The sequence below is a fragment of the Periplaneta americana genome, chromosome 8, assembly GCF_040183065.1.
Source record: "Periplaneta americana isolate PAMFEO1 chromosome 8, P.americana_PAMFEO1_priV1, whole genome shotgun sequence".
Lineage (NCBI taxonomy): Eukaryota > Metazoa > Arthropoda > Insecta > Blattodea > Blattidae > Periplaneta > Periplaneta americana.
This window is the reverse complement of record NC_091124.1, coordinates 166,843,871-166,858,365: the sequence shown is the minus strand read 5'-3', so window position 1 is coordinate 166,858,365 and position 14,495 is coordinate 166,843,871.

Genomic DNA, 14,495 nt, shown 5'->3' with positions numbered 1-14,495 from the left:
TTAGCACATGTCTAGTCTTAAACATCGAACGAAAAATTATTTCCTTCGATAAATAATTAGTAATAGATGAATACATAATAGTATATATTATTGTTATTGTTGATCCTAGCATCCCAGGACACAGAAGACTTACCATGTTGTGCTATATTTGATTTTTCCGACCATTTGAAGTAACGATTTTCGTAAATGCAGAAACAATATTATAAATTACTAAAATGGGAGAAAGCTGTAAAATATAATAAATAAACATTTTTTATGTGAATGAATAACTAAAACCACATAACCTGTAAACTACGTAAAATATGTTAGTATTAAAAATTTTGTCATGATAAGTCATTGTTACATTAAAAAATTACACGAAGAACCTTGCCTAACGGTATTGTTCAATTTAGAGGTGCTACGCCTAGATCGCTACAATCATTGTTAGTACCTGCCGCCGCCATAGTTCTCAGTTTATTTTCTTCTTTGCCGGATTGTCCGTACTTCTCTGTCGTTATTTGAGAAACCGTGAACTTGTTCACATCACACGCATCAGCTGTTCATTGCACCACTTGCATTAAAGGCAATAAACTACTCCTATTTTACGTTCATTTTCGAAATAATCTCTAACGCTAAGAATCATTTCTCTGCTTTGCGAATTGATGGTCTTCCGACTCCTCCGCGGCATTGTGATGCTGAAAACTCAGCGATAACACAGCACTAACAACAATACCGACTGATTGTTCGACAACCAGCTATTAGAACTGCGTCCGTTCACTATTGGCTTGACAGAGATTTAGCAACACCGATATTGCGTACCTTCGTCGCGCCAAAAGTCGAGAAGGCGTGGCCACGTCGGAAATAAGAACGGCTCGACTGTAATTCATTATATTACTGCAAAATTTATTGTTGTTCTTAATGAAAAAGTAGGAAAGAATGATTGTATCCGTAGTGATAATTCTCCTTTATCAATTTTGATAAGAAAAACACATAAATTTTGAAGTAATATACTGACTTAGATGATGTCATATGCTATTGGAGGTAATTAATAACTGAAAGCAGTATGGTCTGAAGATGTATGCAAACAGGACGAAGACCATAGTTATCGGAAGAAAAGTAAACAAGGTAAACCTGCGAATTCGAAATGAGGGAATGGAACAAGTGGACAGCTTCAAAATACTGACTAGTAACATGAGCAGCTGCCAGGAAGCCAAAAGGGGGATAGCGATGGAAAAGAAAGATTTTAATAGCAGAAGGAGCATCTTCTGCGGACTTTAGGAAAAAATAACTAAGGAAGAAGTGCTTTGTGTCGAGTGTGGCATTGCATGGTGCAGAAAAATGGACATTACGACGAAGTGAAGAAAACGACTAGAAGCATTTGAAATAATGATATGGAGAAGAATGGAGCGTGTGAAATGGACAGATAGAATAAGAAATGAAGCTGTGCTAGAAAGAGTGGGTGAACAAATAATAATGCTATAACTGATCAGGAAGAGAAAAAGAATTTGGCTGGGTCACTGGATGAGAAGAAACTGCCTGCTGAAGGATGTACTGAAAGTAATTGTGAACGAAAGAAAAGTTTCAGGCAGAAGAAAATATCAGATGATAGACAAAATTAAGATACATGGATCGTATGAGGAGATTAAGAGCAGGGCGGAAAATAGGGAAAATTAGAGAATGCTGGGTTTACAGTGAAAGACCTACCGTTGAACAGAACACTATGAATGAATGATATGTAGACGAGAAAGTAATCACTATCAAGATCAAAGAAAGTTATTCCCTCCGTTCCAAAATATGGTATAGTAACACAGTCTAGTATATACAGTCGCGAAGCTCAATACGTAGTAAATATGCAAACATTAGATAGTTGCTCACCACTAGGATCGCTAATATCGCCTCATTACAGGCAATGCAAAATAGTACCGTCACAGTCTGTTGTTTCTAGCACCCTCAAAACTCAAGCTTCGTGACGTATATAGTAGACTGTGATAGTAACACACAAAACAAGTTTGATTATTGCGCATGCGCGCACGAAATGTTTCGCTGTGCGATATTTCGATCAGTAGTGAAGGGATTATTATCAGACAGTGCAGTTGTGAATGTTCTAGTCTTCCGTAGTGCATCAAACTATAATATTTAAATAGTTCATTATGAACCCGCTGTGGTGTTGTTGTTGCAGAAAATGTAACTCCAACCCAGTCAATTTTGAATAGAACAACTAAGGCACGATAGTCATATAAAATCTGGTTGCAATTTATTGCAGTTTTTATGTTAATAAAATTTCCCTCTCTCAAAACAATGTTTGTTTTTTCTTTTTTAATTTGACGTCACACAGAATGAAATTTACTTTATTTATTAGTTTTTCGTATGCTGAATTATCAAACAAATAAGTATCTAGAACATGTATTAAAGTTACATTATATTATATTATTATATAGTTCTCAACCCCCACCATGTTTCACTGTGGAACGAAGATTTTTCTTTTCCAGTTCAGCATTTTTTTTCTGCACACAGAACTTCTTCCATCAAACTGAAATATAATGAACTTACTTTCATCAGTGAGAAGCATTCCGTTCGAAAATTCTTGGGGCCGATTAAGATTTGTTTTAGCGAAGTCTAATCTTTTATTCTTATTAACTTTATTGATGTAGTATTTCCTATGGGTGATTCTACCATGGTGTTCGCTGCTCCTGACGTAATTTCGGATTGTACTGTCACATACATCGAAGCTCTGCGGCACTAATATGCGGATTCTTTTTAATTTTTCGTACGATTGCTCTGCCACTGTATTCGTTTATTTTCCTCGCCCGACAAATTCTTCTTAAATTTTCGTTCGATTTTCTTTCCCCGTATCTGTCTATGATTCCATTGATGGTTGACTTACCTCTAAACTATTTCCAACTACAGATTGAAGTAGACGTAAACAAAACCGAAATGTATTACTCCGCAATCGCAAGCTAGCTACCAAAGCAGCCACCAGGGCGCATTATTTTCAGTAAATGAGCACGTAGAGCAGCCACCGTCTGATATATTGCAGACATTTCAACACATTCATTGAACTAACCCGTAAAATGCTCACAGAGGGTTAATTTTTATTATTACTCTACTGGGAATAGTGGATTTTAATTTTCTGTAGATTCGTGATTAAATGTTATTCTTTGAAGAGTGGAGAATTTCTTTAATTCTACAGAAATTTATTTGAAGTTGACAACACTGAATCTCGCACTGTGTTATACCAGCCGTGCTGATGTGCTCTGTGAAGCTGTAAGTCACCTTGGGAGGGATTTAATGCCTATTACGCATGCGCGTTGCCATAATACACGTTACAATGATTTAACACGCAATGTCTGAAACTACTAATATAAACATGTTGTTTAAATCGTAAGAAAGTGTTCTTATAAGCCTGTTTAATTCACTCGTATTCCAGGTATATTATACTTTTTATTATTTTAGAAGGAACTATTTTAATATGAGGAAGATGATGACAAGCGTGAGTTTGGAGGCGTTCTGCGTCCAATAGCCAATCAGGAATCATTACGCCACGTGCATTTATTTACATTTACTTCAATCTTTAGCTGGAAAGAGAGTATTCACAATCGTTGATATTTCACTCAGTGTTTTACATTGATTATTCAGACGAATGATAGTAGCCCTTTCTTTCTTAGAAATTTCTTTCCCTCTTAGTCCCATTTGATGTGATAGCTATATACTACTTGTTATTCTAGAATCAAACTGACTTGGAACATGCATTACGAGCGTTTTCTTAGTACCAGGTGCCTACTGCGTTCTGCACGAGTGCTTTTATTCGTCAACAGCGTTGAGTGTGCGATTACTTTTCAAATTGTAATTTTGTCAGGCATTCAATTTATTGAACTGTGACAGAACCTACGCGCATAATTATGGAAATTTATTGTGTGTATTTGCTATGTGATGCATTATTATTATACGTGAACAACTTATTTCATACCTAGAGTTAATAGTACTTCATTTAGGTCTTAATTTGTAGTAAGAAAATCGTTGCGCGAATGCTTTTTACATTCTCTGTATGTCGTGTCACAGCTTCCTGTAAGAACCATTTATCTGTAGTAATATCACGAGAGGTCTGAGATCTACCGATAAATCCACGAGCGAAGCGAGTGGATTTATCTGGGAAATCTCAGACCTCGGTGACATTTATTAGGACTATTTCGTGAATAAAATAAAAATGTAAATAATATATCCCTAAAATTCGATCACAAAATGTTAATAATTGTATATTTACGTATACTTAACCTATTCAGACATTGTGAAGTTGAAATAGATGAATATCGATTACTGCAACAAAGAAATTCGATGTTATTATTCAGTAATACCAATTGCGAAAAGCGAAATACAGGTTTAACAATGTTAATTACATGTACTGCACTTTTCTCTTATTATTATAACATAAATACATTTTCATTATCTGCTGAAATCATGATTTAATTTAAAATTTTATAATATGTTGTAATAATAGGAGAAAAATGCAGTACATGTAATTAACATCGTTAAACCTGCATTTTGCTTTTCTCAATTGGCATTACTGAATAATAACATCGAATTTATTTATTGCAGTAATCGATATTCATCTATTTCAAATTCACAATGTCTGAATAGGTTAAGTATTCGTAAATATACAATTTATTATTAACATTTTGTGATCGAATTTTAGGGATCTATTATTTACATTTTTATTTTATTCAGGAAATAGTCCTAATAAATGTCACTCGAGGGCTGACATTTCCCAGATAAATCTCAGACCTCTTGTGACATTACTACAGACAGTTTTTTCCGAGACGGTGGATTGTCAGAGAATCTGAGACAATCTTTTGACCGCCAAGTTCACCAGATCTATCACCCTTGGACTTATGTCTTTGGGGATTCGTCAAGGATCAAGTAGGGGTATACAAAACACCAGTGGCTGACCTCGATGATTTGTAGCTCGGAATCCACCTTGCGATTCAAAATGCCACTATTGATATACTGAGGAATGCCTGGAGAGAGGTGGAAAACAGGCTCGACTTTTGCCGTGCTATAAATGGTAGTCATGTTGAAGTGTATTGAAATTGCAACTCTATAGGTATTAGACAATGTTAACAGTTTCAATTAAATAAGTTTTTCATTAGAAATATGGACTTTTATTTTATTGTTGATTTAATCGGGACATGGTGTATAATATTTCTTCTCGATATGAGGAAAGTTACATAGACAGTGGAAAATTTCCTATAAAGGAAACTAACTAATACCGAGAAAGAAATCCGGACTTCAGTGACTTCTACATACGCATGAAACTGATTAGGGAGGAAAGGGTTACAGTTCATTCATTATGAGCAGAATGGGAATCCTTAGGTATTTTTAGTTGTATTCGTGGAAAATGCAGCTGATGCTGCACCTGTCTTTCTGCCCGTTCACATCTCATCTCCTAACTCCCGGCACACGTACAGCCATAACAATGGCGGCCGCACAATGGCGACTTCATTAATCTTTCATTCCGCTCGCTCCACAATGGATTACTGCCTGACGTCACACTTTTGTTGCCCGGTAACCTGTTACAGATAATAAATACAAAGTTCTTACCACAGTTAAATGCAGGGAGCCATTAATCTGTTTTTTTTTTTCTCGTGGTGAATGTACCGCATTTTACGTTACGAAGCTACAATTTTTTTCTTCTTCTTTTTTTTTTTTTACTTGGTAGTTCAGATCTTTAGAATTGTTGATAGATTAAATTATATTCTCTTGTTCGGAAGCGTGAAAGCAATGTGCTTAGTTTCTCGTAGCCAAAATCTTTTTGTTTGAAACTTTTTATTGTTACTTTCTCATTTGCTTCAAAATATTTCGTAGAATGACAATTAAACAGTGTGTTATTTACCAGGTCCTGATATTACAAAAGAGTTGAGGTTCCAATTTATCCTCCTAGTGGATGAACATAGCAAACACACTTCCCTAAGATACATTAAAGTAGGATCTTCTCGTAGGTACAAAAATATAGCATTATTAAATAGTAAACACGAGATAAACTAGGTATTATTATTATTATTATTATTATTATTATTATTATTATTATTATTATTGCCCCTTTTACCATTACTTATACTTACTTACTTACAAATGGCTTTTAAGGAACCCGAAGGTTCATTGCCGCCCTCACATAAGCCCGCCATCGGTCCCTATCCTGTGCAAGATTAATCCAGTCTCTATCATCATATCCCACCTCCCTCAAATCCATTTTAATATTATCCTCCCATCTACGTCTCGGCCTCCTTAAAGGTCTTTTTCCCTCCGGTCTCCCAACTAACACTCTATATGCATTTCTGGATTCGCCCATAAGTGCTACATGCCCTGCCCATCTCAAACGTCTGGATTTAATGTTCCTAATTATGTCAGGTGAAGAATACAATGCGTGCAATTCTGCATTGTGTAACTTTCTCCATTCTCCTGTAACTTCATCCCGCTTAGCACCAAATATTTTCCGAAGCACCTTATTCTCAAACACCCTTAACTTATGTTCCTCTCTCAGAGTGAGAGTCCAAGTTTCACAACCATAAAGAACAACCGGTAATATAACTGTTTTATAAATTCTAACTTTCAGATTTTTTGACAGCAGACTGGATGATAAAAGCTTCTCAACCGAATAATAACAGGCATTTCCCATATTTATTCTGCGTTTAATTTCCTCCCGAGTGTCATTTATATTTGTTACTGTTGCTCCCAGGTATTTGAATTTTTCCACCTCTTCGAAGGATAAATCTCCAATTTTTATATTTCCATTTCGTACGATATACTGGTCACGAGACATAATCATATACTTTGTCTTTTCGGGATTTACTTCCAAACCGATCGCTTTACTTGCTTCAAGTAAAATTTCCGTGTTTTCCCTAATCATTTGAGGGTTTTCACCTAACATATTCAAGTCATCCGCATAGACAAGAAGCTGATGTAACTCGTTCAATTCCAAACCCTGCCTGTTATCCTGAACTTTCCTAATGACATATTCTAAAGCGAAGTTAAAAAGTAAAGGTGATAGTGCATCTCCCTGCTTTAGCCCGCAGTGAATTGGAAAAGCATCAGATAGAAACTGACCTATACGGACTCTGCTGTATGTTTCACTGAGACACATTTTAATTAATCGAACTAGTTTCTTGGGAATACCAAATTCAATAAGAATATCATATAATGCTTCCCTCTTAACCGAGTCATATGCCTTTTTGAAATCTATGAATAACTGATGTACTGTACCCTTATGCTCCCATTTTTTCTCCATTATCTGTCGAATACAAAAAATCTGATCAATAGTCGATGTATTACGCCTAAAACCGCACTGATGATCCCCAATAATTTCATCTACGTACGGAGTTAATCTTCTCAAAAGAATATTGGACAAAATTTTGTACGACGTCAACAAAAGTGATATTCCTCGAAAGTTACCACAGTTGGTTTTGTCCCCCTTTTTAAAAATAGGTACAATTATGGACTCCTTCCATTGTTCTGGTACAATTTCCTTTTCCCAAATAGCAAGTACAAGTTTATAAATTTCGCTATATAATGCACTTCCACCCTCTTGTATTAATTCTGCTGGAATTTGATCGATACCTGGAGACTTGTACTTTTTCAGATTTTCTATTGCAATTTCGACCTCAGAAAGTGTGGGTTCGGGTATAAATGACTCAGCAGTTTGTGTTTCAATTTCATCCCGATCATTTCTATTTGGCCTATGTACATTTAGTAGTTGCGCAAAATAGTTTTTCCATCTGTTTAGGATTGATGGAGAGTCTGCAAGCAAGTCACCATTCTCATCCTTGATCACGTTTACCCTTGGCTGATATCCGTTTTTAAATTCCTTTATACCCTTATATAAATCTCGAATGTTTTTATTCTTACTATTTGTTTCTACCTCATTCAGTTTTTCCTTCAAGTAACCTCTCTTTTTATTCCTAAGTGTACGACTTGCTTCCCGTCTTTCATTGAAATAATTATCTCTCTTCTCCTCAACTGGATCCTGTAAGAATTTCAATTTTGCCTGTTTCCTTCTTTCTACTACCATGCAACAATCTTCATCGAACCTCGGTTTCTTTTTCTTAGTTTCATAATAACCTATGCTCTGCTCAGCTGCAATTTTGATAACATCTCTGATATTTTCCCACACGCTATTAACATCTAATTCTTTCTCAACTTCGTCGGAACTTTCTAAAGTGGCAAACCTATTCGAAATTTCGACCTGATGATTTTTGCTTTGCTTCCTCATCTTTTAATTTCAAAATATTGAATTTAGTAATATTAACTTGTTGCTCTACTCGCTTGGCTACTGATAATCTTTCTCTTAATTCTCAAATTACCAAATGGTCAGAATTACAGTCTGCACCCCTGAAAGTTCGAATATCTACTGTACTAGTATGTCTCCGTTTATCTATCAAGATGTGATCTATTTGGTTGTGTGTCAATCCATCTGGAGAAGTCCAAGTGTATATATATATATATATATATATATATATATATATATATCCTTATGGGGGAATGTTGTACTTTTGACAATTAAATTTTTCGATGTGGCAAAGTTGACTAATCTAACTCCATTGTCACTACTAGTTACGTGTAGGCTCTCTTTTCCAATAGTTGAAATCATAGACTATTATAGCAGTATATAAATGTACTATGTAGGTTCAGTCAAACACTTCTAGACATAGGCGTAACACTTATCCGTAAGAAAATTAAATAACAAGAAACAAAGATCATTCTTCGAAACTAATTTCATTATATTCAATGGCAGCCTTGCCTCTCTGCAGGAGTTCAATTTTATGGCGATACTATTCTTTGGATTGAGAGAAAAAAGCATCTTTAATGCCATATGGAATTCAGAAATATTAGAGTGCCGTTTTAGCAGAAAATGAGCCATTGACCGTCATAATTGTTGAATAATGCTGTTCAATGCCTATGCTATAAATTAGTAAGCACTAAATCCTCAGAATTCCTATCTGTTCTTTAATCTGAAATTGTGTGTTTTTAAATGAATTATTTTACGACGCTTTTTCGACTGGTATGATTGATTAGTGTCTGAATGAGATGAATGACGGTGATAATGCTAGTAGCAATATGAGTCCAGGGTCCAGCGCCAAAAGTTATTTAGCATTTATTCTTAGCGGATTGAAGAAAAACCCCGGAAAGACCTCAAGGAGATAACTTGTCCCAACCACTATTTGAACCCGGGCCCGCTCGTCCACGCTCAGGCACGCTAACCGTTACTCCACAGTGGTGGACTCGTTAAGTTTTAACAATGATAATTCTTTGTAGTGTATTTTTCAATTACGGAGATTTTTCAGAGGCAATCACATAACAACACGATGACAAATGAGCAATGGTAGAAATTCAGTGACGGGGATGGTGAAGCAAGGTCTTGATATCGAATAATTGGGATAAAATCTGCCACATTGCAATTTTGTTCGCTTATTCAAAAGAATGTGTCAGGAATGGACAACATTTTTTAATTGGTTATTGAACAACGCTGTGTCAACTATGCTGTTATTTAGCGTCGATTCAATTCAATTCATTTCATTTGGCCATTAGACATACAGTTTTAGGCTTCGTCAGAATACAATGAAAAACATATAAATACATTTTAAAAAACACTAATAAAAGAAAGAGCAATTTTAAATAATACAATGAAAACATGAAATAATTTGAAACTTTTAAATTAAAGAAAACTAACAAAATTGCAATTAAACTTATTTATTAAAATACAATTTCATACAAATTTGTGTTGAAAAACTTAGCAACAGAATAAAAAGGATTATTTAATAACCAATTGTAAATTCTAGTTTTGAAGCTATTGATTGGTAATTTATAATATTCACTGGGGACTTATTATATAACTTCATCCCCATAATTAAAAGTTTGTGTTGCTCTTGTGTAATCTAGAATATAGAATATTAATTTGTTCACTACTTCTTATTTCATGATCATGTATATTGGCCACTAATGAGTAATTGTCGATATTTTGTCGAGTATAAAGTACTAGATCATATATATACAAATTTATGATTGTTAAAATCCGTGATTGTCCGAAAAGTGGCCGACAATGTTCCAGATAGTTCGATTTACATAAAATTCTAATGGCTTTCCTTTGTAAAATCAAGACGCTTCCAATTTTGGTTCCATTTCCCCAGAAAATTAGGGCATATCGGATTATCGACTGAAAGAAAGAAAAGTAGGCACATCTTAAATAATTTTGAGAAACGCAAGTCGTTAATTTCTTTAACAAATATAAAACTCTTGATAGCTTTGTGCATATGTATTCGATGTGCTTATCCCATGTTAAACTGGAGTCTATAAAAAGTCCTAGAAATTTTGTGTAGTTGAGTCTGTTGTCCTTATTTATTAGATAATTTAGGCTGAAAGTTATGTTGATAGTTTTTTCTTGATTAAGCAAGAAACCATTAGATTCAAACCATAAATCCATCTGTGATAGAGTGTCGTTGTTGAGAGCATGTAATTGATTTAGAGCAGAGGAAGAACATAGGAAAGTAGTTGATGATTACAATATAGTACGAGTATTTCGTTTAAATGAGTCTGAGAATGAGCCATGCAATTACCTTACATTCTCCTTACAGTTGAAAACCTCGAGAAAAGCGAACCAAGTAATCAGCCCCTGCGGGATTCAAACCCATACCCGTGCAGTCTCGGAACAACTATTTTGTTCAGAATCCATCAGCTGCGGTTAGCGCGTCTGGCCGCGAAACCAGGTGGCCCGGGTTCGATTTCCGGTCGGGGCAAGTTACCTAGTTGAGGTTTTTCCGGGGTTTTCCCTCAACCTAATATGAGCAAATGCTGGGTAACTTTCAGTGCTGGACCCCGGACTCATTTCACCGGCATTATCACCTTCATCTCATTCAGACGCTAAATAACCTAAGCTGTTGATAAAGCGTCGTAAAATAACCTACTAAAATAAAAATAAAACCATCAGCTGACCAGCTGAGTTATGGCTAGTCCCGCATTGTTGCCACGATTTTCTGTTCGTGTAGCCGTGTACAGTGTTGACCAATATCAATCCAGTGTCACCGCGGAGGGTTGCAAGTTGCTGTCTTCGAGGGTCAAAGGTAAATCCCATTCAGGATAAAGATGGTGGGAAAGCGCAGGAAACTGACCTTGAAACTTTCATACCATTCATCACTCGGAAGAAATCCTACCTCGCGTTGTCTGTCTTCCAGGATGAATTATTGACCTCACTCTCTGTTTCCTTCTGTTTTCCGGTTCCAGAGACAGAAAACCTGCCGCAATAAAATGTAGCTGCTGTCCTTCTTGCACTCTGGTTTTGTTGGAATGAGAAGAGAGTAAAAGTTCAAATAACATGTTTGTGTTAACATCAGTTGACAGAAAAAAAAAAAGCGGGGCGCTTGGAGATTACTGCTGTAATAGAACAATTTAGTAGCAAGCACTTCATTAAAAATAAAGAGAAATTTTTCATTTTGAACCTTAAAATGATTACAGTCATTGTATATCACAACTGGTTGAATTGTTTATGCCTTAAATTTAATTAACTTACTTGTTTTTTATTATACATATAGCTCAACTGATGAATGATCGTTTATGTTTGTAAATTTAATAATCTGATTGGCTATGTATTGTATACTTTTAGTAGAGCCATCGATGTAGCTCAATCGGCAGACTCGCTGGGCTGCTGATCCGGAGCTGCGTTCGGGCTTGGGTTAGATCCCTCTTTGGTCTTTGGTTTCTTCCGAGGTTTTCCACAGACGTGGGACTGAAGCCGGATGGTCTATGGCGAGTCCTTGGCATCAACCCCTTTGATTTCATTACCTGGTTGGGTTTTTCCGAGGTTTTCCCCAACCAAAAGGCAAATGCCGGGTAATATTTTGGCGAATCCTCGGACCTCATGTCATCTCATTACATCTCGCCAAAATTTTGGAAAAAATTGCACAAAATTGTAAAAATTGTAGAAAATTACTAAATTGTAAAACTATAAAAATTTGTAAAAATTGTAATTGTAATATTGTAAGATTTGGACTTGTTCCACATCTTAAAGCTTCACTGCTCATGTAAGATCTATGGAATAAAATGAATGAATGAATGAATGAATGAATGAATGAATGAATGAATGTGCAAGGCACGCATTCGTAGTGTAATTTGTTTTATTTCAACTTTCTGCTAGTAATTTTTTTCTTATTTATTAATTCCAACCTTTAAACTGATCTAAATTAGGCCTACCTAGAATACATTTTACTTATTGTAAAAATTAAGGGTAGTCAAATTTCGGGCGCCACGTAGCCATGGTGACTGAAAATTTTTATGTGGCGCCTGAGATTACTGAATTGAAAAAATTTTAAGACTTCAGTTTGTTTATGTCACTACGACTAATACGTCATAATGTTAACAAAAGCGGTTGTAGGAAGAAATTCGAATTTGCTCTTTAGATGAATAAGTTACTGTTTCATTTGTTGCGGTTCTCAAGATATTCTCACAATACCTATGGAAGTAAAGAGCACAGAGTCTCTCTGAGAGCGTGTGTTTAGACTGCATAGATATTTAATATTGTTTAATATATCTCAGTAAATGTATCTTAGCTCCAACAGTTTTCTGCATGTGTGGCAAAGCGTGCTGACTCCTAAAAATAAATGGGCTGGCCCTTTTTTTTTAGTTTCTTCTTTCCCTTAAAAATTATCTTTATACAAGTCAATTTTAAATAGTTATTATTTTCATTATTAAAAAGGTTGTGATTAATCATTCGTTCCAAAATAAGAGAAAAAATGTACAAGATATTGTATGTAAAAAAGCCTGATAATGCCCGAAGGGCGAAAACGTTTGCTTAATTTTTAATTTTTTTTTATACACTCAGGGACAAAAAAACCGTGTATTATCATGCATTAAAACAAAATTATCGCCTACAAATTGGCCAAATGGCACAACATGATCAGCCAAACATTCATTTATATACCTATCAGGTGTCAGTCTTCCATTTTCAACAAAAACCAACTCTGTACGAGCATCCGTACACACTCCTGCCCAAACCATCACTCCACCACCTCCATACGGCACATTTTCGGAAATGCAACACTCTGAAAATCGTTCTCCCCTCCTTCTCCAAACTCTTTCACGTCCATCAGGGGAGCACAGACTGAAACGGGACTCATCGGTGAACAGAACACAGCTCCACTGTCCATTTCTCCAATCCCTGTGTTCATTTGCAAAACGCAATCGTTCAACTCGATGCATCCTGAGAAGTCTGGGACCAGTTGCAAGTCTACTTGATATCAGTCCACTTGCTTTCAACCTCCTTCTAACTGTTTTGGCCGAAATTGGGCGTCCATGCATGTTAACAAATTGCTGGGCTACACTAGTAGCTGGCAGGTTGCGCTCCTTAAGAACTCTCAACACCATATACCTGTCTTCATTTGGATTTGTAGCTCTTGGACGACCCGAACCTGGTCTTCTGGTATAGTCTAGGGTCTCTCTATACCGTTTTATGGCATCATGGGTTGTGCTTCTAGCCATATTCATAACATTTGCAATGTAACGTACACTGCGTCCATCATCGTAAAGGGCTACAGCTCGAGCCACATCTTCAGGTCGCATCTTGTTTTAAGACAAATGTTACAACCCCACTTAACCTCAGAAAATGTAAAAATAAAGAAATAACGAATGATAACGATAATGAAGCACAAAATGGTTGAGACAAAATTGTTATAGCTGAGACCCCGAAAGCAAAATTGGAATATTTGGTTGTAATGGCTTGTTTATAAAACAAAAAACAATCAACAATGTATACACGTCTCCATAACAACAGATGGCTACCATAATATTGTATGAGAAGATAATGTTTTGCAAAATACCAACAAATATTAAAGTGTCCGGTTTTTTTTGTCCCTGAGTGTATTTGTATAGTACACAATGATCACTTACATGGGTAAGTGTCATTGACTTTTTATATTTGTGATATGTCAATTAGACCGAATTAATAAAACAATATTATATTATATTATATCATGTCTTATAAAAACAAAACTGTCTCCGAACACGAGCTTTGCTCTTTCGGAGTACTTTTATGTAACGTTTTATGTTGATTTTCAGTATGAAATATATAATAATAATAATAATAATAATAATAATAATAATAATAATAATAATAATACGATTCATAAGGCAACTACATGCGCAGTGTAACCTCTGTTTTATTTTCTGCTGACAATAGAACCATACTTCAATCTCCATTTTCAGAAGAACATGATATTTGGTATGTACTGTAAAGAAATGTACAACACAAACTCAAACGCTGTAAAACACCGAGCACTTTAGAGCTTTTTCAAACAAGAACACTGTGTACGAGCGTCAATTCTAAACGAGATTACGGCGGCGGGCGTCTCTGTTTTGTTTTACAGCATCTCTGTTTCACAGCCACTGTGAGTGCACACCAACCTATCACATCACACTTTGTGTCTATTGACCGCCTCCAAGCACTTGGAAAATTAATAATATATGTGAAAAGCTGCATAAAT